Source organism: Trichomycterus rosablanca, chromosome 2 (assembly GCF_030014385.1).
Source record: "Trichomycterus rosablanca isolate fTriRos1 chromosome 2, fTriRos1.hap1, whole genome shotgun sequence".
Classification (NCBI taxonomy): domain Eukaryota; kingdom Metazoa; phylum Chordata; class Actinopteri; order Siluriformes; family Trichomycteridae; genus Trichomycterus; species Trichomycterus rosablanca.
In genome coordinates, this window is record NC_085989.1 from 21,633,186 (window position 1) to 21,654,248 (window position 21,063).

Sequence of the window (21,063 nt, forward strand, 5' to 3'; positions counted from 1 at the left end):
CACTTTAACACAAACATTAACACATAACATTTTGGCATTGTAACCTCTCTCTGCCCACACAAAACAGAATAATAGCAGGCTAAACACTTCAATATATTTCAAAAGTTAACTGCTTAGTTTATTGTTACAGATATTTCTTAAAAGTGTATGAACGTGTACGATTAGTTATGCCTGTAATCCAGAATTAAGTTCTATACCGTAACAAAAAATATGAAAGTAAATGTTCATGTTGCGATGACGGTGATGTAAAGTAATGTTAAAATAATTCAAAGTCCAAACATTTGAGTGGTTAACGAGAACACTACTTTAAATATCACACAAGCTCAGTGCAAAACACGAGCACGGAAACAGTACAAATCGGATCTCTTCCCTACACACTCGCTCCCTACGCCCTATAGTGCACTTAACATTCTTAAAGGGCCAGACAATATATTTTATAATTCACATTACACGACAGGTGAGACGTTCTTTTTTCTTAATATAGCGCTTTTATTTAGGAAAAAATAGTTCTTACATAGGCAGGAAAATCTATGGCAGACAAGAGTCAGAACAGCGGATTGGGCGTAACGTTATTATTACTGTTTGCTCCTTTTTCTCAACACTTGTGCTCGATTTACACTGAAGATATATTTAGTAAATAAGTACATGTCCGTGCATGCACGCGCTTGTGTTCATTTCCGGTTGAACTGATTAAAAATTTTGATTTTGAAAAATTAAAAGACGAGCCGTTTTTCAGTTTCTGCTTGTTAGCTCACAGCTAACGCTAGCCAGTGTGGCTCTTCACTCGTCTCTCTGTGTTATCACCCCACAGCCAATCAGCGAGCTCCAACCGCCTACCCCTCCCACCCTTCCCTTACTGTGGATGCGCGCATGTCCTAAAGTCTCAGTTTTCAAGGTAAACCTGAAGCAGAAATTTGGCGCTTCACATTTAAAAAATACCGTCACCATTTTTGAATACCGTCACCATTTTTGAATACCACGGAATACCGTCATACCGCCCAACCCTAGTTTGAACTTATATTTGATCATTCTGACGATGGATTAAGACACACCTGGGTATCGCACGGCCCTTTGGCTGTCAATTACATCATACATGCAATAAAATGGCATGTTTTTTTTTATTAATTTTGAAGCGACTTTGAAGTATTTTTTTCAATTGTGTTTGTGCAAGTGTATGCAACCTTCCTATAGTGTTGGCAAACAGAACTGATTGCAATTGATGACAGATGTAGAGTTTTTTAGAAGACATAGACGTCCAGGGCCGGAGTGGGCCCCTTTTTCAGCCCTGGAGTTTCATGCCCAAACCCGGCCCACTTTTTCCATGGAGGATGAATTTGAATAAATGAAACAGCAGCTAGCTCTTACAATGCCTTTTTATTGGGTATAAGTTCAGGTATATGTTGGTAAGTTAACAGAAAACACTTCACTTAAACATGTTTAATTCAAATTTAAATCAGATAAAGATTTAAAAGGTAAAAAAATGTGATAAAGATGAAAACTTATTTACATTTGTACAGGAGCAATAAGTTGAAATAAAAATATTTGAAATTAAAATTGCTTTTGTCATCCCCACAGAGAGGTGCTCTATTGTTAGGTTTACACTAAACTCTTAAGTAGCTTCACTACACACATATTTAGTATAGGCTACCTACAGCATCAAAAGCCTCCTAAGCAGTGCACAGGTTTCTGCAACTTTATTAATAACGGTGTGATTGTCTATAGACATGAGACATGGCTTATCTGCTGCTCTGAGGCTAAAAAAAAAACCATTTCATTAAGGGTCAGCCTATTTTGCTGAATAACATGCTTTTTTAACAAGGTTTTTATTATTATTTTTTTTTTTTTAAACAATTTAGCCTATATTATGATGGTGTAAAATTGATATTTGTCTCCATTTGTTAAAATAAATTAGGCTATCGTGCTGACATCTTTCTGAATGTCTGAACAATTTAACATATACCATGTACATATTCTCTACGTTATATTTTACATTACAAATAACTATCTTAGTTTAAATAACTCTGTTATACTATCCTCTACCTGTCCCTTCAGTAGTCATGGCCTCTTTGGGATCATCAGTACAGTAGCGTCGGAACATTCCATTAATGAGTTAGGCTATTTAATATATCACACTTCAAATTATGTTTATTATTTTCAGCTTGAAACTGGATATTTGTGATTAATGGTGTGTACTGGGTTCTACAAAATAAACTACGCTAAGTTGACGTTGCAAATGTTGCGCAATACCGGCTGCATGGGGTCTGTCCTCTGGAAAACAGGTCTGTTAATTTGGCACATTTGGCAGCATCTTCCTCCAACGCCTTTCTTTTTTTAACCTGGCCTTTTCGGCTCCACCTGGCCTCTTTCTGCCCTCCATCACCACCGACTGATGGTTTGCGCTATTCTGTTGCTATATTTACTTTTATCGGCGATCCAGAAAAGACGCCTCGTGGGCCCAACCAACTTAAACATTTGGGAGGGGAGAATTCCCTCAGATGGTAGAACCCATCTAATCTACTGCGATGTAGGGGCTGCGCTGTCAGATGAATGTAGAATGAATGCAAGAAGAAGATTAAATAAGTGACAGATAAGTGTCAAAATTATTTTTCTCATCCAACCGGCCCAAACTCGAGATTGACATGAGCCGGCCCATCGGGAATCCTCCCGATTAGCCACTCCGAGCTTGTAGACGTCTAAGTATTTATTTAATGAAATTATTTAATGAAATTAGATGTAAAACCAAATTGAAGAGGTGGAAGTCTACTGAATATTAGAATATCACCAAAACTTGAATGTAGTCAGTCAAATATTTTATTTTTAGTACTTGAGGCTAAAACTGTGTGATAGATTGGCACCCAGTCCAGTTTCACTGTGAAACCCTAACCAGGATAAAACAGTTTAAAAAAATGACTAAAAGAAATTGCCTAATATTAAGTCTCATCCCACCATTGATGCTTTGACCACCACACACATACTGGTCTAACTGGGAGTGAAGAGTAAAAATGCCTCGAAACCTTCACTCCTCACTCAGTTCTCTGGAAAGAGGTAATAGGTAACTAATATAAAAGCACACAATGCAAATATCAAATACAATATCACTGACTAAATTAAAGAATGTTCATACTAAAATTAAATCAGTAACTTTACAAAAACAAAATTGATTTCTTAGGACCCTAAATAGGGCAGTGGTAGATCATCAGTTAAGTTACTGGGCTAGTAAGCAAAAGCTTGTTGGTTTAAGCCCCACCACTTCCATTTTGCCACTGTTTGGCACCTGAGCTGGGCCTGTAACCCTTACATTATTAGGATTTCATTTGGTCACAATTGTAAATCATTTTGCATTTAAGCTTTTGCTAGATCCCATAAATGTAAATGTAGCATTGTGCAACATCAGGCTGAAAGGTGGCCTTGTTGAATGAGCATGTGAATAGGTCATTCCCAACCCAACACCATCACCAGCCTGAACTCTTAGGTCAATGCCATACATAAATGCCAAAAGAGAACCAGGTCCTTAACCCTCAAATTATTAGGACTGTGTTTGGGCACAATTGTAAGTCTCTTTGGAGACAACGTCTACAACGTCATGCCTAAAGGTGGCCTAATGGAATGGCCGTGGTCACCAATCATAATCAGATTGGCTGTGGGAACAAAACCATGTGAATAGACATTTAGCTTAGGACAAGGTTGGGTCCATGGCTCCATGCTGGTTACACCATTCTGTGTGAAACTGCCATACATAAATCCCAGAAGATAATCACGTTCTGGGCCCTTAACCCTCAAATTACTCGAATTGTAAATGGGCACAATTGTAAGTCACTTTGGATTAAAGCGTCTTCTAAATTCCATAAATGTAATAACCAGGAGAAGAGAGACCAGTGTGATCTTTTACTCTACAACATGCTTATGATGCATATCTGTATTAAAACGACCCACAAGTGCACCTACTTTAAAGCAGTTTACCTCCTAAACACTGGCAGTTTGTAATTGTCCTACCACTATAGTTTAGCATGTTTTGTTTTCTGATTGATGCCTTGATCAATATTTCTCTAATTGAAAAACATTTTTGTTTATTGAGGCACAAGAAATAGTAGCAGTGCATTATAAAGGAAAAACTGCAGAATTTCATTTCTGAACACTTGTGTGATGCATCAGTTGCTAGCAGCCTCCTCGGTTCTGTGGAAGTGTGTAAATGAGAGAGTATTTTTAGCACTAATCCCAGTGTAGTGCAGTCGGAACAGGAAGCAGTCCTTTGCTGGCCATGTTAACCCTGTTTATTTTAACATCTGAGAGCAAGCAGTGGGTACGTGTAGTTTTATATACTGTAGATTAATTAAATGTTATCAGATGTTTAAAAGCAGCTTGTATTTGATTTGTGAAGAGCCTAGCTATATTGAGCACATGTCAAAGACTTGCAGTAACATCATGGGGTTTGGGGTTTATTTTTGCTGCAGTTACTTACCTGCTATTTCATTAGGAATACTGTAGTATTATATAAGTCCTTCATTACTCTAAGAACAGATAAAAATATATGTAGTAGCCAACCGGTTCTTTTCGCCTGCTTGAGGCGTATTCTCGCAGAGATCAGTGTCTCATACGCAGAGTCACACACTGCTCTCTACTATTCCCTGTCTATGTGCAGGCGCTATTGACCAGACAACAAAGGCAGCAATTGCAGCAGTAAATGTAAAATCATTGATGTAAAATCATTGACCTGCCCACTCTTGGACCTAGCCAGTCATGTCCGTATGTAGATGCCCGACCAGCCGACGGCACCACCGGGGATTTAAACCCTGGATCCAAGTTATTTCACTGCTGTGCCACCCAAAGCTCTGTTTTTGTAAATGTATACTTTAAATAAATACACGAGTTTTAGAATAGATTTAATCATTTAGAATGGATTCAAAGCTCATGCTTTTCTGGGAGGCGATGCATCTGACAGCAGGCATGGAAAATTTTCCCAGTGTCATACTAAATGCATGCTGTGGTGAACTGGTGCATGCACGGAAAGGAACTGGATTGCAGTCAGATTCAAGCTTTTCCAACATGTAACTGTTGTGTGATAACCACAGCTTTGTGCTCAGTTCACATTTTATCCGTTAGTTGCTGGAAATAAATTTAAATAACCTGTTTAAACTTACAGTGGCTTCTTTACCTTGTAATGAGTTAACCGTTAGCATTCCAACACAAATAGCACAAACAGCACAAATAGGCGCTAGACTGAAAACGCCATTTAGCGGAAACCTTGTTGAAGTAAGTGTGAGTAAGGAAAAAAAATACAAGCACAGGGATTTTTTAATCAGGTTTGTGCAAAGCTAATGATTACTTAAGTACTTTGTTAAGAGTGGAGTCTTCAACTGTCAAGAGAAGACAAAAAGAGAACTGACTGAGACAGCCAGAGAAAGTTCATTCCACCACTTGGATACCTGTACAGAGTAAAGCCTTTGTGTGTGTGTGTGTGTGTGTGTGTGTGTGTGTGTGGGGGGGGGGGGGGGGGGGTTGTTAAAGGGTTATGTTAATGAAGTCAGTGTATTTTTGCTGTCTTTCCACACACTAAAGAGATATTAACCAACTTATTCAATTGTACATAAAATGCTTATTTTCCCTAGTTTTTCTCCCAATGTAGTCGTAGTCAATTACCCGATGACATTAAGCTTCCTCTCTACTGATGCTGATCCCCACCTCTGATTAAGCGAGATGGACGAACGCACCCTCTGACGTGTGCAGCAGCCGACTGCATCTTTTCACCTGCATGAGGCGAGTTCATATGCGGATCACGGAGAGCCACACCCTGATCCTTATTAGCCAGCAGAGGTCGTAATTGCATCAGTTATGAGGAGTCCCTCCCCGGCTTCCCGCCCTGTATGAACAACAAGCCAATCGTTGTGTGGAAAGACAGTAAAAATACACTGACTTCTTCATTAACTCACACACACACACACACTTAGGCTTTACTTTGTACAGGCATCCAAGTGGTGGAATGAACTTTCTCTGGCTGTCTCAGTCAGTTCTCTTTTTGTCTTCTCCTGACAGTTGAAGACTCCACTCTTGAAGAAGTACTCAAGTAATCATTAGCTTTGCACAAACCTGATTAAAAAATCCCTGTGCTCGTGTTTTTTTTCCTTACTCACACTTACTTCAACAAGGTTTCCGCTAAATGGCGTTTTCAGACCAGCGCCTATTTGTGCTGTTTGTGCTATTTGTGTTGGAATGCTAACGGATCAGCTTTGTGTACAGAGATCCACACCCTGATCCTTATTAGCCAGCAGAGGTCGTAATTGCATCAGTTATGAGGAGTCCCTCTCCGGCTTCCCGCCCAGTATGAAAAACAAGCCAATCGTTGTTCGTGTAGCTTCCCAGCCCAGCCGGATGGCAGAGCTGAGTTTCGAACCGACGAGTTTGAAATGTCAGCTCTGGTGTGCTTGCATGTTTTACCGCTGCGCCACCTGAGTGGCCCTAAAATGCTTTTTAAATATAAAAAATGTTTTGTAGTGAAAGCTAACACTACATTCAGACCAGCAGTGACATTTCACTTCTTGTCAGCCAAATTGCAGATCGCTCATAGCCCCATGTTCACGTTATTATTAATATTTTTAATAATAATAATAATGTCATGGCAGTACAGCGTACTTTACTGGCTAATATCTATAGAACATATAGAAAAAAAGCAGATTCCTTCACACCCAGTTTTACCACAAATCAGAAATGAGATGTGTTCCCGTAATAAATAAAAATGCTAGAATGTAATTGCTCATCTGTAAATTTCATTCCTGTGAAGTCCATCACTGTCTGCAGTAAACATCACAAGAAAACTAAGTTTGTTCTTTGCGACCGCTGCTCTCCATTTGCAGAAGTTTGACACTGCGACAATATGTTTCTGTTCCATCTCTAGTGGAACTGTAATTTAGGAACCAAAAATGCAGTGAACTGTTTCACGTCAGTGGAGAATATGGGAGAATGGACATACCGCTCTGCTCAATACTCAGTTCCTGTTGGTTATCGCAACATTACTTCACTTCTAATTTGTATGGACTTCAACTTTGCTCAATTTTTTCGGGTCGCAGACTCCACCCACTTTGTGTTGTCATTGTTCGCACTGCCACCTGTCGTCGGCTCTAATTTAAAACGAGGGGTGAGCTGTTTGCTTCGTGGCATCTCATTGCTGCTGGTCTGAATGTAAGCTGGAAGCAAGCAGGTATTTTTCTCTGGCTGGTTGAGGGAGGAAAAAATGTGATCATGGGCAGTGGTAGCTCAGTGGTTAAGGTACTGGACTAGTAATCAGAAGGTTGCCGGTTCAAGCCCTATTATCGCCAAGTTGCTACTGTTGGGCCCCTGAGCAAGACCTCTATTTCTCAGTTGTTCAAATCGTGTTCAGTAATAATTGTAAGTCACTTTGGATAAAAGCATCTGCTAAATGCAAATGTAAAATGTAAATGTCAGCTGCCTTCTTAGGTTCTTTTCTGATGGACAATTACTAATTAAATATGTTAGTCTATACTCATTACCTGCTTGTCTCGGATCCCCAGACTACTCTTTTGTCCATTCCTAATTAGTATCAGTAAAATACAGTTGAAAGAAGTAAGTGAACGCCTTGGATTTACCTGCTTTGATCGATATTTATTCGATCGAAGTCACAATTATAGACAAATGCAATCAAACTAAACTAATAACACAAAAACGTTTGTACTATTCATGACTTTTATTGAGCACATTGGGTAAACATACACAGTGCAAAAAAAAAGTAAGTGAGCCTCTGTGTTAATGACTTCTCCTAGAGCTAATTGGCAAAAGGTGTTTTAATTAAGGACACGAGATTGGAAGTGTTGCTTTCACAGTGCTTTGCACATTAAATAAAGGCATACAACCTGGTTACTAACACATCTGTTCATCTCAAGATTGTTAAAATTAGTTCGCTTAAACCTTGCCATGTGGCAAGCAAATTTTGTAATACTTCAGATGTTGTGTTGCAGAGAAGCATGAAGCTGGAAAAGGCTATGAACGCATTGCTAAAGACCTTAGTGTAAAACAATCCAAAGATTGAATCAAAATTCTGTACACATTGAGAAAATTATGCAATGTTGCTACTCTCCCATGGCGATCACTCCAAGAAAGAGGTGAGAAAGGTAACAGCAGAAGGCCCACTATTAGATAAACACTAAACATGAACAGTGTTCATGGAAGGACACCTACTGTCTAAAAACATGCAGCCTATCTCAAGTGTGCCCGAGACCACTTGGATGTTCCACAATGCTTCTAAGGAAATATTTTATGGACAGATGAGACTGAGCTGAAGTTTTTTTTTTTAGCTCAAATGTAAAGTGCTGTGTTTGGAGGAAAAAGAACACCAAAATGTCATCCATACTGTGAAGCATAGTGGAGGGAGCGTCATGGCCCGGGCTGCTTTGAGAAGACAGTGGGTCTGTTTGAAAACCTAGTGAGCTACCTTGCCGTCTACTGCCTACATAGGCAGCTGCCTGAGTACAGAGGATTCTAATAAGTCACCGACTTACCTAGTTTGTTCACCTTGTAGAAGTAAAGTCAGAGATGATCGCTCATCTAGTGCTGCTGTTTAAGTTGGTCATCTTCTAGACCTTCATCAGTGGTCACAGGATGCTACCTAAGAGGAGCTGTTGGCTGGATATATTTTTGGTTGGTGGACTATTCTCAGTCCGGCAGGGACAGTGAGGTGTTAAAAAACTTCAGCAGCACTGCTGTATCCATTGATGGAAAGGGACTTCCATAGGACCTTTACTGTTGAGATATTATTAGGTTGGTGAATCATTCTCAGCAGTGCAGAGGCACTAACATAATAATTACATGGTCGTGTGTTGTACTGGTTTGAGTGTATTACATGCAGTAATGTTGTTAAGAATTTGTAATGGCTCGGTATCACTGCTGGGGGCGAATCGTGCTTCAGTCATAAATATAAATATAATCCTCAAGGCTTAAGATCATTAAAACAGTTATTGAGCGTGAAACTGTTTGGCAAAGAATCACTGTTTTATGTGCTTTGTAATTAATGCTGTCAAAATAGTTCTATTTATATAACATCAGCTGTAATAGGGATGTCCCGATCCGATCTCAAAGATCGGAATCGGGGCCGATGAAGGCATTTTTTTAGCTGATCGGTATCAGCTTTACTAAGGCCGATCCTAAGTCGATCCTTTGATTTACGTCAGCGTGTCCGCTGTGTGGAAATACTTTCAATTGGAAAGTGAAACAAGTCCAACAGTGAAGTGTAATGTCTGCAATGCGAGCGTTTCACGAGGCGGTAGGAGCAGAGCTGCGTTCATTACTGTAGAATTTTACTATTTATATGGTGTGTGAGTCAAGGATCACTCCGGTTTACAAAACAATAACTTTTAATCCGAGTATAAAAAGTTCAGGACCATAACATACAGCTTTTACGAGTTTACGTGTTACAAGACTGAACGACATCTCAGTATCAAGCACTCTGATTGGCTTAGTTATGTAACCGAGCGTCGTAGTGATGCACTCGCTTAATAAAGAAATAAATACACGGTATATTCACAAATTGTCGGGAGCATAACACTTTATTAACTTCTTATGTTACGGTACCGAATAGCGGACAGCTGGTCATCGCGTTAGCCAAGCACGCTATTCCATGCACTATGGAAGCCCCAAAGGGTCAAAACACACTCACTTCGCGTAGAAACGTCCATCAAACCATTGTCACAATACAACCACAGAAAAGTTTGTTACAGTTACAACACGCCTACAAGTACGGTGGCTCATAAGAAACAAACCAGATATCATTTAACCAAACGATCTACAATTACTACCAATCTGATACGGCACCTAAAAAATAAACACAGTCGAATACAGCGAGTTTATTATTATATGATGAGAAGAGGAACCGGCTGTCCGCTAACACAGCAGAGATGCTGATTTTCCTCAAAAAGAACCTTCACTTCATTTTGAGTGATCTAGTTTTACTACTACAATGCTGCACTAAGTTTGTTTACTTTTATTTTGTAAGAATAAAAGAACATTACGCAATAGATTGGATGCAGGCAATTTTTTTCCTACAGCACTGCAGAGCTATTCAGTTGTTAAACATATACATTGGATTAATTTGAATAACTGTAATGTACTTGAAGTGTGCACTGTGTGAACAGTATTATCTAGTTCTTATCTAGATAATATCTAGAAAATACAAGTATCGGTTTGAGACTCTATCGGATCGGGATCAAAATTAATGATCGGGATCAGGAACACAAACATGATCGGGACATCCCTAGTAATTACTGATGATAATAAGTAGTAACAAGGAATAAGGGTGTCATGCAACAATGATAAATGACTAGAATTCTTTCACCAACAAATAAAAGAACAGCAGGTTTTTGTGATATTAAAAAACGAGAGAAAAAACACAATCTTGTGAAGAAACTAAGTCATGAAGGTTCTGTTTCTGTGCAAGAAAGTCGCAGGAAAAGAATGATTAAAATCCCCAAACTACACACATTCCTCACAAATCTAGGTCAGTTTTTGCTGACTTTATGTACTTATGTGAAGCCACTAAGCTCTTATAACAGCACGTGGGCTGAGATGTTCTAAGACAAAGACTGTGTAGAGAACTGACAAGATATTCAGACTCAACACAGGAGGCTTCTCTGAGGATATGACGGAAACACAGGCTGGGTATTCAGCACATAAACATGGGAAGCTTAGTCACCGTCATGTCTGAGTTTGGAGGGGAGTGAAGGGATGGCGGCGAGTCGGTGGGAAAATCGGCGCTCGGCTATTGTCCGAGCACACATCCTGTTAAAAGGAAAGTCTGTTGCCATGACGACACCTCTCTTTGCTATGCAGGCTAGTGGGCTTCTTCTGTTATAGACACAGTGGTGAGCTTATTCACATGCTAAGCCAAATTAAAAAAAAGGGAAAACGTTTTATTAAAGTTGCACACCAGATACTTGTTCATTAGCTTCAAGACTGGCAATATCACACCATTAAATAAAATACTTTTAACAAATGTGCTCTCTGACTCATCGAACAGGCATCAGGAATTGGCTAGACAAATGATTTACCAGCCAGCTAAAATTTAGATCGGACTTCTTGGATGAGTAACTGAAATTCTCCTATTTTCTGTCCCATTACTGTCCCGGTTCATTTATGTTTTCTCTAGTAATGTGTAATGCTCCAGTACTGTTGGCAGAAAAGTAGCACCATTTATGATGCTCACGCTGAAGCATAAAAGTGGGAGTATGTTGTTCTTGGGATCATATGCAGAATCCTTCTTTCTGCATACATGATCAGCTGAATTACTGCCAGATAGTTCTATTTTCGTTTAGTCTGACCACTGTTCTCATTTGTCTATGTATGTATTCATTTATTTTCTGTGGAGGAGTTTTGTGGGATGTAGGAACATAGATATAGGGGGGTGTAGTTTATTGCTTATGATTTACTGTGTAACTGTCAGTCCTTATGTTTTCAGATTGTCTGCAGCTGTTAGACTGACTGGTTCCTTTCTCCTTTCTTCCATCCGTCCGTCCGTCCATCCAGCCATCTATTCTCTTTCCCATCCGTCCATCCATCCTTTCCTTTCCCTTGCTTTCCTTTCCTTCCTCCATCCATCCATCCTTTCTTCTCTTCTTCGGCTCTTTCTTGCTTCCTTCCTTTCTTTTCTTTCCCTTATTTCTTTCCTTTTCTCCTTCCATCCTTACATCCATCCATATTTTCATTCTTACTTTCTTCCCTTCCCTTCTTTCCCTCCTTCCATCCTTCCTTTCCATCCTTCCCTCCTTCCTTTCACCCTTCCATTCATCCACTTTTCCCTCCCTCCTTTCTTCCATCCATCCATCCATCCATCCATCCATTTTTCCCTCCTTCCATTCATCCATCCTTCCCTCCTTCCTTTCTTCCTTCCTTCCTTTCATCCATCCATCCATCCATTCTTTCTTTCTTTCTTTCTTTCATTCTTTTTCTTTCTGCCTTTCATCCATCCATCTATACACCCATCCATCCCTCCTTCCTTCCCTCCTTCCTTCCCTCCTTCCTTCCCTCCTTCCTTTCATCCTTCCATCCATCCTTCCCTCCTTCCTTTCTTCAGTCCATCAGTTCATCCATCCATCCATCCATTCATCAATCCATTTGTCCATCCATCCATCCATCCATCCATCTTTCCTACCTTTCTTTCTTTTCTTTCTTCCTTCTATCCAACCCTCTATCCATTCTTTAATCCAAAAAATAAGTCTTAGAGCCAGTTGTGAAATTTTGTTTAACAAAATAATCCAAGATCCATTTATTTTCTTTTTTTTATTTTGTAAACTTACCCCTTGTGGATTTTCTACCAATGGATCTGTAGTTATTTTAGTCTGTGCACTTTAGAAGCTTCTTCACCTTTAGCGTGATTGCTACCCATTATGTAAAATAATTTCAACCATGGGAAAGATTTTCTCTAATGACACCCAAGATCATTTGTAAAGGTTTTTACATTTTCAAATTGTATGTTTTAACATCCTGTCTGCCTGTAATTTTACCTCTAATTAAAATGTTTTAAAACATTTTCTCACAATTCATAAAGTCAAATTCATATATGTGACAGAGGTAAATGTCTAAATGTCACTGGGTCTGTTTTTAGATCATGTTTAGCCTTTTTAACCTCCGTTATTTCCTGTTCTTTTTCAATTCAGACTTTTTCCTTCTCAGTGCATTTACTGTATCAAACTACATCTTGGATAATTCAACTGATGCTGAACGACTCTCCAACCCCCTTATAAATGATCCTGTATTGATGAAATAGAAAAGGGAATGAGAGTTGTGTTACGGTCAGATCTGTGCTGTGGGTCTCTGTGTTTTCTTGGGTTTTTTTTGGTCTCTGCATGGCTGATCAGCAGTTCAGCTGTTAGGTTGTGTGACAGGTGAGAACTGTATGATTGCTGTGAATTATACACTGATTTCTATCCACTAAATCCAGCATTCAGCAAGAGCTCATGCTTCCTGCCTCAGATAAAGCTCTCTCAGAGCCTTGGCCATAAATCAGTATACAAGTGCACTTCTATTCATGTATATGTTTAGTTTCATTAATTAATGTATTTAAAATCAATACATTTTGAGATATGTTTGCTGGACTATTTAGCCAACACACACTAACACACCACCACCATGTCACTGTCACTGCAGTGCTAAGAATGATCCACCACCCAAATAATACCTGCTCTGTAGTGATCCTGAACATTGAAGAACAGGGTGAAAGCAGGCTAAAAAGGTATGTAGAGAAACTGATGAACAACAGTCATTAATTGTAAAACTACAAAGTGTTTCTATATGGCAAGTGGAGCAGATAAAATGGACAGTGAGTGTAGAAACAAGGTGGTTTTAATGTTATGGCTGATCAGTGTACACTGTAAGCTAGGAACACTCTATTTAGTGTTGGAGCCAATATTTTGTACTGTTTGTTGGGAATCCTGCCCGTGTATATACAGTCTAGCAGTCACTGTGATTGCAAACTCTGGTGTTTAAACAGACTGACCGCAGTAGATGGAATAATTAGTAGACTAATTATCCTGTGTATCCTGTGTATCGTTAATCTTCATGATGGACATATACCCTTTATTTTATACACATCCCAGTCTGCTGGTCTGTACAGTCTATTTAGAAAGCAGTCCCATCAAAATGATTTGATGGCGAAAATGTTTTTGTGTGGTGCTACAGTAGTTGCGAGGTGAATTGTGAGGCTGTCAGAGCTGTAATGGTTCCTCCTGACCTGCTTTGAATGATGGCACTCGTGCCGCTGCAGTCCTAGGGCGAGTAATGACACCAGAGTCTGCGCTTACAGTCTTCGATATATTATCCTGAGGGCTTGGTCTCTGTCGTTCTCTCTCTCTCACGTTCACGTTGCTCCATTTTTCTCTTGCTGTAACACTCTCGGGGAACTGCTGCCTCTCTGTCTGCTGCTCCGGGGACTGGATCTGAGAGGCTGTACTTCTTTTTTTTTTTCTGTGAAAGTCTGCAGTAGGGAAAGAAGCCATATTCAAGCTTATATACAAGAGTCACTGTTTCTCAGGGTCCTGCTGTGCTTTTGTACGATTTTTTTATACCGAAAGAACCATTTGCTTTATTTGTCCAAATAGTTAATGAAGGCTGCGTTTTGGCATCTAGCCCAGACAAACCATTCCTAACAGAGAGCATTTTAATCAGCTTTTCTTTCTTTTAACATCGCTAAGACATGGCCAGAACTATGTGGACACATATCCCCATCATTTTGGAATGGGATGTCCAACCTATTCATGGTTAAGTATAGCAGTGGTCCCCGTTCTGCTCTAGGAAGGCTTTCCACAACATTTTGAAGTGTGTCTGTAGGAGTTTGTGCCCATGAGGTAAGAGCCTCTCTGAAGTCAGGCATTGATGCTGGACAGTTTTTTTTCTTCTCAAGAGTTCAGTAGCGTTGAGGCTTTCACGCCAAACTCATTAAATCATTCCCCTATTAATAACACTTTGTGCACAGGGCCACAGTCAAACTAGAAATGTAAAGGGCCTTCCTAAAACTATTGCCACAAAATTTGAAAGCATAAAATACATTTTCTGTTAAAATAATTGTTATATATCAACTAGCAAGTAGTGTGGCTAAAACCTGAACTCAATGGGTCTGTCTGAAAACCTAGTGAGCTGCCTTGTTGCCTTCTGCCTACCTAGGCAGCTGCCTAAGTAGAGAGGATTCTGATAAGACATCAACTTATAAGGCAGGTTATTCAGACACACTACTTAGACAGGGATTACAGCGATTATGTTACCACAGTTTTTGCTTACTAAGCTAAGACAGTTAGCCTCAGGCCATTCAAACCAATGGGCTGAGGTGGCACAACTGGCTAGCATGCCAGCTAACATCTCCCTCCGTGTACCAAAAATGGTTAAGTTGTCAGAGACAAGACCGGATTTGCAAATAAATGACACTTATGCACCTTTATGCAAATAAAAAAATCTATGATGATTTATTTACATTTGAAAAGAACCGCCATATTTGTAGTTTTTGTGAGCAAGGTTGTGCCGCACTGAATGCTGGGATTGCCTTCACTGCTAATAAAGTATTGGATGCTCCCTCGTTATTCAGTCATTTTAAGACATCTAAGAATTCAGACAGCTCCTTCTTGGGAGAATGTAGATGTAAATTATGTCTGTAAATTCTAATTTCTACTCAAACACAACTCAAAATGTTTATATTAATACTCTTTTAAGAAGGAAGTTAAAAAAAATTTAGAATGATCTTTATTGTGCCGTGTTAGTCAGAACTCGGTAAGGATGCAAATTTTGCATGCTTTATAGATTTAAGAGCAGTGTAATATAGCAGACGTGGCAGTTTAGAACAGTAAGAAGAATGTAGAACAGTAAGCTGAACATGACCAAAACAGCCTAGCCATTGAGAGATGTCAGTGCGCTCTCAGGGCAGTCCCAAGTTTGGATAAAAAATAAGAAGGTTGAGTCAGGAATGGCATCCAGTCTGGTATGCAGCCCAGGTCCGCTGCTGCGACCCTTAAATACTAAAGCAGCCAACATCTTTCAACATTCTTGGTTGCAGCAATTCCTTCTAAGGTCTAATCTGCCTCCAGATGTAATGTCACCACCAAACCTATTCATCAGGAGCAAATGGTTTGGGTTACCATGGCTAGGCAGCCACACACAAGCCCAAAATTACCTTGTGCAATACCATGAGTTGCTGTTGGACATTGAAGCAGTTAAAATGCTTGTTCTGGATTGTTGCACATCACCTGACAATCTAACCATGAAATCTAAGGGTTGCAAGCCGAACAAATAGTAACCAGGTGTAGCTTTGGTAAAGGGGTGACAACAGTCTTTGGAATGTTTGACATCATCCTGTTTTCAATTGGGCACCATAATTATTTTCATTCAGTGGCTATCTCACTTATTTTTATTAATCTATTTATTCTGGTTAGTGTCATGGTAGGGCTAAGTATGGCTGGAATACACCCAGTGCCACACAACTACAGTAGTCAAACCAACTTCTACCCTTTACTAATGCTTCTGTGCACTTTCTGCAATACAGATAGTGTGCAATCCTTTAAATAACATAATATTTCTTAGGAAAGTTCCATTATTTTGTGTTTTAATTATAGAAATAAATAGATAAATGTTGTGGTAGCTATTCAGTTGGCTGCTCATCTTGGCTGTTTGAGGGGTTTTCCGGTTGGGTTTAGGGATGGCTTTGTTTAGACTGATGATGTAACAATTCTACTTAAAGAATAACAATTCACAGCTTTCCAGGATGAATGAGATCATACCCATGCACATGTAACTATTAAAGTTGAATCAATGCATTTTGGTTTAACTGGTATTAGGATCAGTGTACAGAAATCAGCAACCTGAGTATGATGCTTCTTTATGATTGTAATTGGAAGAACACACATTCCATGCCTAGACTCCCTCCTTTGAACTAAGAGTGGTATTTTACCTGCAGAGGGTGCCTTGGCTCAAACAGTTCGTTTGTTTGTTTGTTTTCGGCTGATATTAAATGATATTCTAGGCAAAATACCATATTTATTAGGATTTGTATAGATATATTGCTTGCACCTACATTTACACCGACAAGGCATAACTTTATGACCACTGACAGGTAAAGTGAATAACACTGATTATCTCTTCATCACGGCACCTGTTAGTGGGTGGGATATATTAGGCAGCAAGTGAACATTTGATCCTCAAAGTTGATGTGTTAGAAGCAGGAAAAATGGGCAAGTGTAAGGATGACGAGCCAAATTGTGGTCAGAGCATCACCAAAACTGCAGCTCTTTTGGGGTGTTCCCGGTCTGCAGTGGTCAGTAGCTATCAAAAGTGGTCCAAGGAAGGAACAGTGGTAAACCGGCAACAGGGTCATGGGCAGCCAAGGCTCATTGGTGCAAGTGGGGAGCGAAGGCTGTCCTGTGTGGTCCGATCCAACAGACGAGCTACTGTTGCTCAGATTGCTGAAGAAGTTAATACTGGTTCTGATAGAAAGGTGAGAATACACAGTGCATCACAGTTGCAGGGCTGTTTTGGCAGCAAAACGGGGACCAACACAATATTAGGAAGGTGGTCATAATGTTATACCTGATCAGGGTATATCCATGTTGAAACTGCTGTATCTCATTCTTCCTTGAGACTAAATTGTTCATTGTTATCTGTATGATAACAGTGGCTTAAGGCATGGCCAGACTAGTTTTTAACGAATGTTAACAAATAATACAGCACTTTGCATTGTAATATCAAATTACTGGCTCTATGCTTTTATATGTTGTATGATTTGTTATGCCCTGCAAATCATACAGTGATATGTAGGTCAAAAGACCACAAGTGAAAAGCCTTCATATATACTGTGATTTCAAATCTCAAACATGTTGACAACAAGGATTATCACATTTTACACAAACTTGAGAATCAGTGCCAGCTTAAGAGCAGCTGTCATTACATCTACTAATACTAAACATAATACCACACATGATAATATACCAAATAAGTTCTAAAATTCATGTATTTTTGTAAGATTTAGCTTTTTACTCGTTGTTATCTAGATTATATGATTTGTATTAAAATATTGTAATAAATTCAAAACAACTGCATAATAGAAGTATGTTCACTAGTGGTCTAGATTTTTTTTTCCTATTTTATTTATACATTTTCTCTCAATTTAGGATAGTCAATCCGCTGCTGGGGGATCTCTGATTGCAGTCAAAGTGGGTATAATGCTGCTCACGCCTCCTCCAACCCGCACGCAGCCCTTAGTGGAACCCTTTTTCACCCATGCATTCTGCACAGGTGCCTCTCTATCTGCTAATCAGGGTCCCTACACAGCGTTTGAAGATCCCGCCCTAGCAGAACCATGTCTGCTGCAGGCATTGCCAATTATGCCCGCTAGATGGCGCCCAGCCGACCGGTGGCAACGTCGAGTTTCGAACCGAGGAGTTCCGAATCTCGGCGCTGGTGTGCTAGTTGAATATCCCGCTGCACCAGCTGGGTTCCAGGTGGTCTAGAATTTTAGTGATGAGAGTATTCCTGTAGATCAGAGCTGAATAATTAGCCAATAATTCTCTAACCCTGATTAAACCAATATGTAAGAGCCAATTTTCTACAATCGCGTCTTGGTGGGTAGCGCCGTCACCTCACATGAAGAAAGTCCTGGGTTTGACTCCCAGGTGGAGCGGTCCAGGTCCTTTGTGTGTAGTTTGCATGTTATCCTTGTGTCTGTGTAGGTGTGCTCCAGGTGCTCCAGTTTCCTTTTACAGTCCAAAGTCAACCTGCAGTCATGTTGATTGGAAATACTGAAGTCCCCCTAGGTATGAGTGTGTGTGTGTATGTGTATGTGCCCTGTGATGAACTGGCTACCTGTACGGGTTGTTTTCTGCCTCTTACCTAGTGAATTGGACCCACCACGACCCTAAGTAGGATAAAGCTGTGGTAAAACAGACAGTGAATGAATGAACTTTCTTCATTCACTATTCTTAACATTTGGGAAGGAAATGTATTGTTTCTGTTCATCTCTAAGTAGGACTGTTAGATGTGTATTAACTGCAGGCACCAACAGGATGAACATGATTGTGTTTTGTATGGGAACAGTGTGTTAAATAGGTAAATAAACACTTGTGCGTTTAGCTCTTATCTAATATTTTATAATGTTATAATTTTATAAGCTCGAACAGTAACAGTGTGTAGGGTGTGTATATTGTTAGTGGTTTAATTCCCTTAAGAACTCTGCCATGACAGGTTATTTCACAGATTTATTGTCTTGTAGAAATGCTGGGAACATTTATAGCCCAGCCACTCTATTGAGGATATTGTGATCTTGGCACCAAGGGACATGACAAGGTGACGTCCCATACTTGATCTCCAACAGCTTGTCCCAACAAGCCCCAGCACAACGAAACATAAAAAAGTAAACATAAATCATGGTTAGCATCCGAATGTGGCCTTCCCATTATACAGATACACTGGCTATGAGACAAGCTGCTTTGTCTGCACTATTGTATTCAGTTCTTGTTTTTAAGCTGCTACCTCTGGATTGCTGCACTTAATTATTTTGTTCAGAGTCAATAAAGTCAATCCATTAGCCAGTTTCACTTCACTTTTAGGTTACTTTAGGGTAAAAAGCAGTACCTTCTGACTGACAGCAGAAACCTGACAATCATGGCTTCAAATGACTGGGATAAGTTACTTTTGATTTCCAGCAGTCTGTATCAACAAGCCTCGCCACTACCAAACAAAAAGCCTAAACCATAGTTAGTTGGGGGTGGAAGTCCAAACACAGCGTTCTCTGTATACCAATGTATTAGACGGCACGTCAACAAAAGCTGCAGTGTAAGTCTTACCCAGTTTCACTTCAATTTTTGGGAAGCTTTTAGGATACATGAAAGCTGTATGTCAGCATTACTCGTGTCTGACCTCTGCATTCTTAGGCTGAAATTTTAAAGAGCTTGCATGGTCGTTCACTAGGCTAAAGTGCCCACAGTGCTCCAACTGAGAACATCAGTGTTAGCTCTTGACTCAATGAGGCTTTGTTCAGATGCCGGCACTCCTTAGAGGCCTTGACACTGAATGTGATGCCTATTGAGCACTTCATAATGGAGATTGGTGACTAGAAGGAGGAAGGGATGCACTCAAAAGGCAGGAAATGCCCAAAGCCATGGTGTGTTCTTATGCCGCCTGGTGGTAAGGCTAAAAGCTGGGATAAAATGGTTTTGATTTGATTAAAAAGTGTTTTCTTTGTTTTTTCTTTACTCCTTTTCCATTCTTTTGGTGCACTGAGCTCATTCAGGAAAACAGTAAGACTTAATGATGATTTGTCTTGTGGTTCCACTGCTTTTTTTTTTTTAATTTTTTTTATACACTCTGATGAGCCAAAACATTAGAACCACTTTCCCACCATGCTGTCAAAACATCTGAAGAAGTCTTTTGGTCTCTGGTACCAGAATATTACCAGCAGCTCCTTCAGGTTCTTCACATTGCTAGATGGATTGTCTTACAGTCTATCCTGGTGTCATCTCTTCCTCTGGTAAACTATGCACATGTCCCTGACCATTCCCATGATCCTGAAAAAAAACTAAATGAATTAAACCAGTCACCCTTCTTCCATTGTTTTATTGATGTCTAGTTCCCATGTCTGCATGTTTATCATAGTTGGTTTTAGGGCTGCAACTATCGATTATTTTTGTAATCGAGTATTCTATCGATTATTCCAGCGATTAATCGAGTAATCGGATAAGAAATACTTTTGCTTTAACAAAGAGCCAAAACAAATACATATTAGATTAAATAAGACATGTTTCTTAAACCAAACTGTACATTTGTATTCCTTGCATACAGGACAGTTTAACATTTTTTAAATGCAAAAATAAATAAATCAAAAATAAATCAATTTACTTTTAAAATGTAAACAGGCAACCTGAAACATCAGGTCATCAAGTCATAAATAATAATAAACAAAAATACATGAACATAAGCCTGTAATTTGTGCAACTTTCAAAACTCAAAGTTTCAGCTACAGCTCACGCAGAACATAAAGCTTTAATATTTTGTTGGGAGGTTTTGTGGTGTTTGTAGGGGGATAAAAATCTGTCAGGATTGTGTCTCTAGATGAGGTAGATCTGGTGTGTGTGTGTGTGTGTGTGTGTATGTATGTGTGTGTTTGCCTAAATCTTCATAAAAGCCTGTGGTGGTTGAAACGAAGTAAAGTCAGTAAACATGAGTAAAGTAAACACGACGCTCTGATGGTGTGGATGTTATACTGAGTTTTAGTTTTATCAGCTTAAAATGATCTCAAACTTTCTGTGGTTTTCTCTGTCCAGTCTCCTCCTGTTTGCTATTTTCTCTCTATATTTTGCAGTCCGCGCTATCAAATCTCGGCTGCGTCCTAAACTGATACGTTCAGTTCGCAGGAGCGGCGAACGTGTCCAAATACGTAGTGTTCATTAAACTGTCCGCAAAAAGAACCCGGATTAAGTCCTGTTAAGTTCTGTTTATGTTTAAGATATTTGGGACGCAGCCCTTAAACACGCTGCGCAAAAGTGAAAGTCGTCCGTGTAAAACACCGTGAGCTGTATATGGTTGTGCGGATTAAAC

The 21,063-nt window shown here is 39.6% G+C and overlaps 1 protein-coding gene across 2 annotated transcripts in view; it reads left to right on the forward strand.

The window, feature by feature from the left end:
- Positions 1-21,063, forward strand: part of ttyh3a (tweety family member 3a) — a 123,967-nt gene that overhangs the window by 34,279 nt on the left and 68,625 nt on the right. The gene's annotated exons all lie outside the window — the stretch shown is intronic.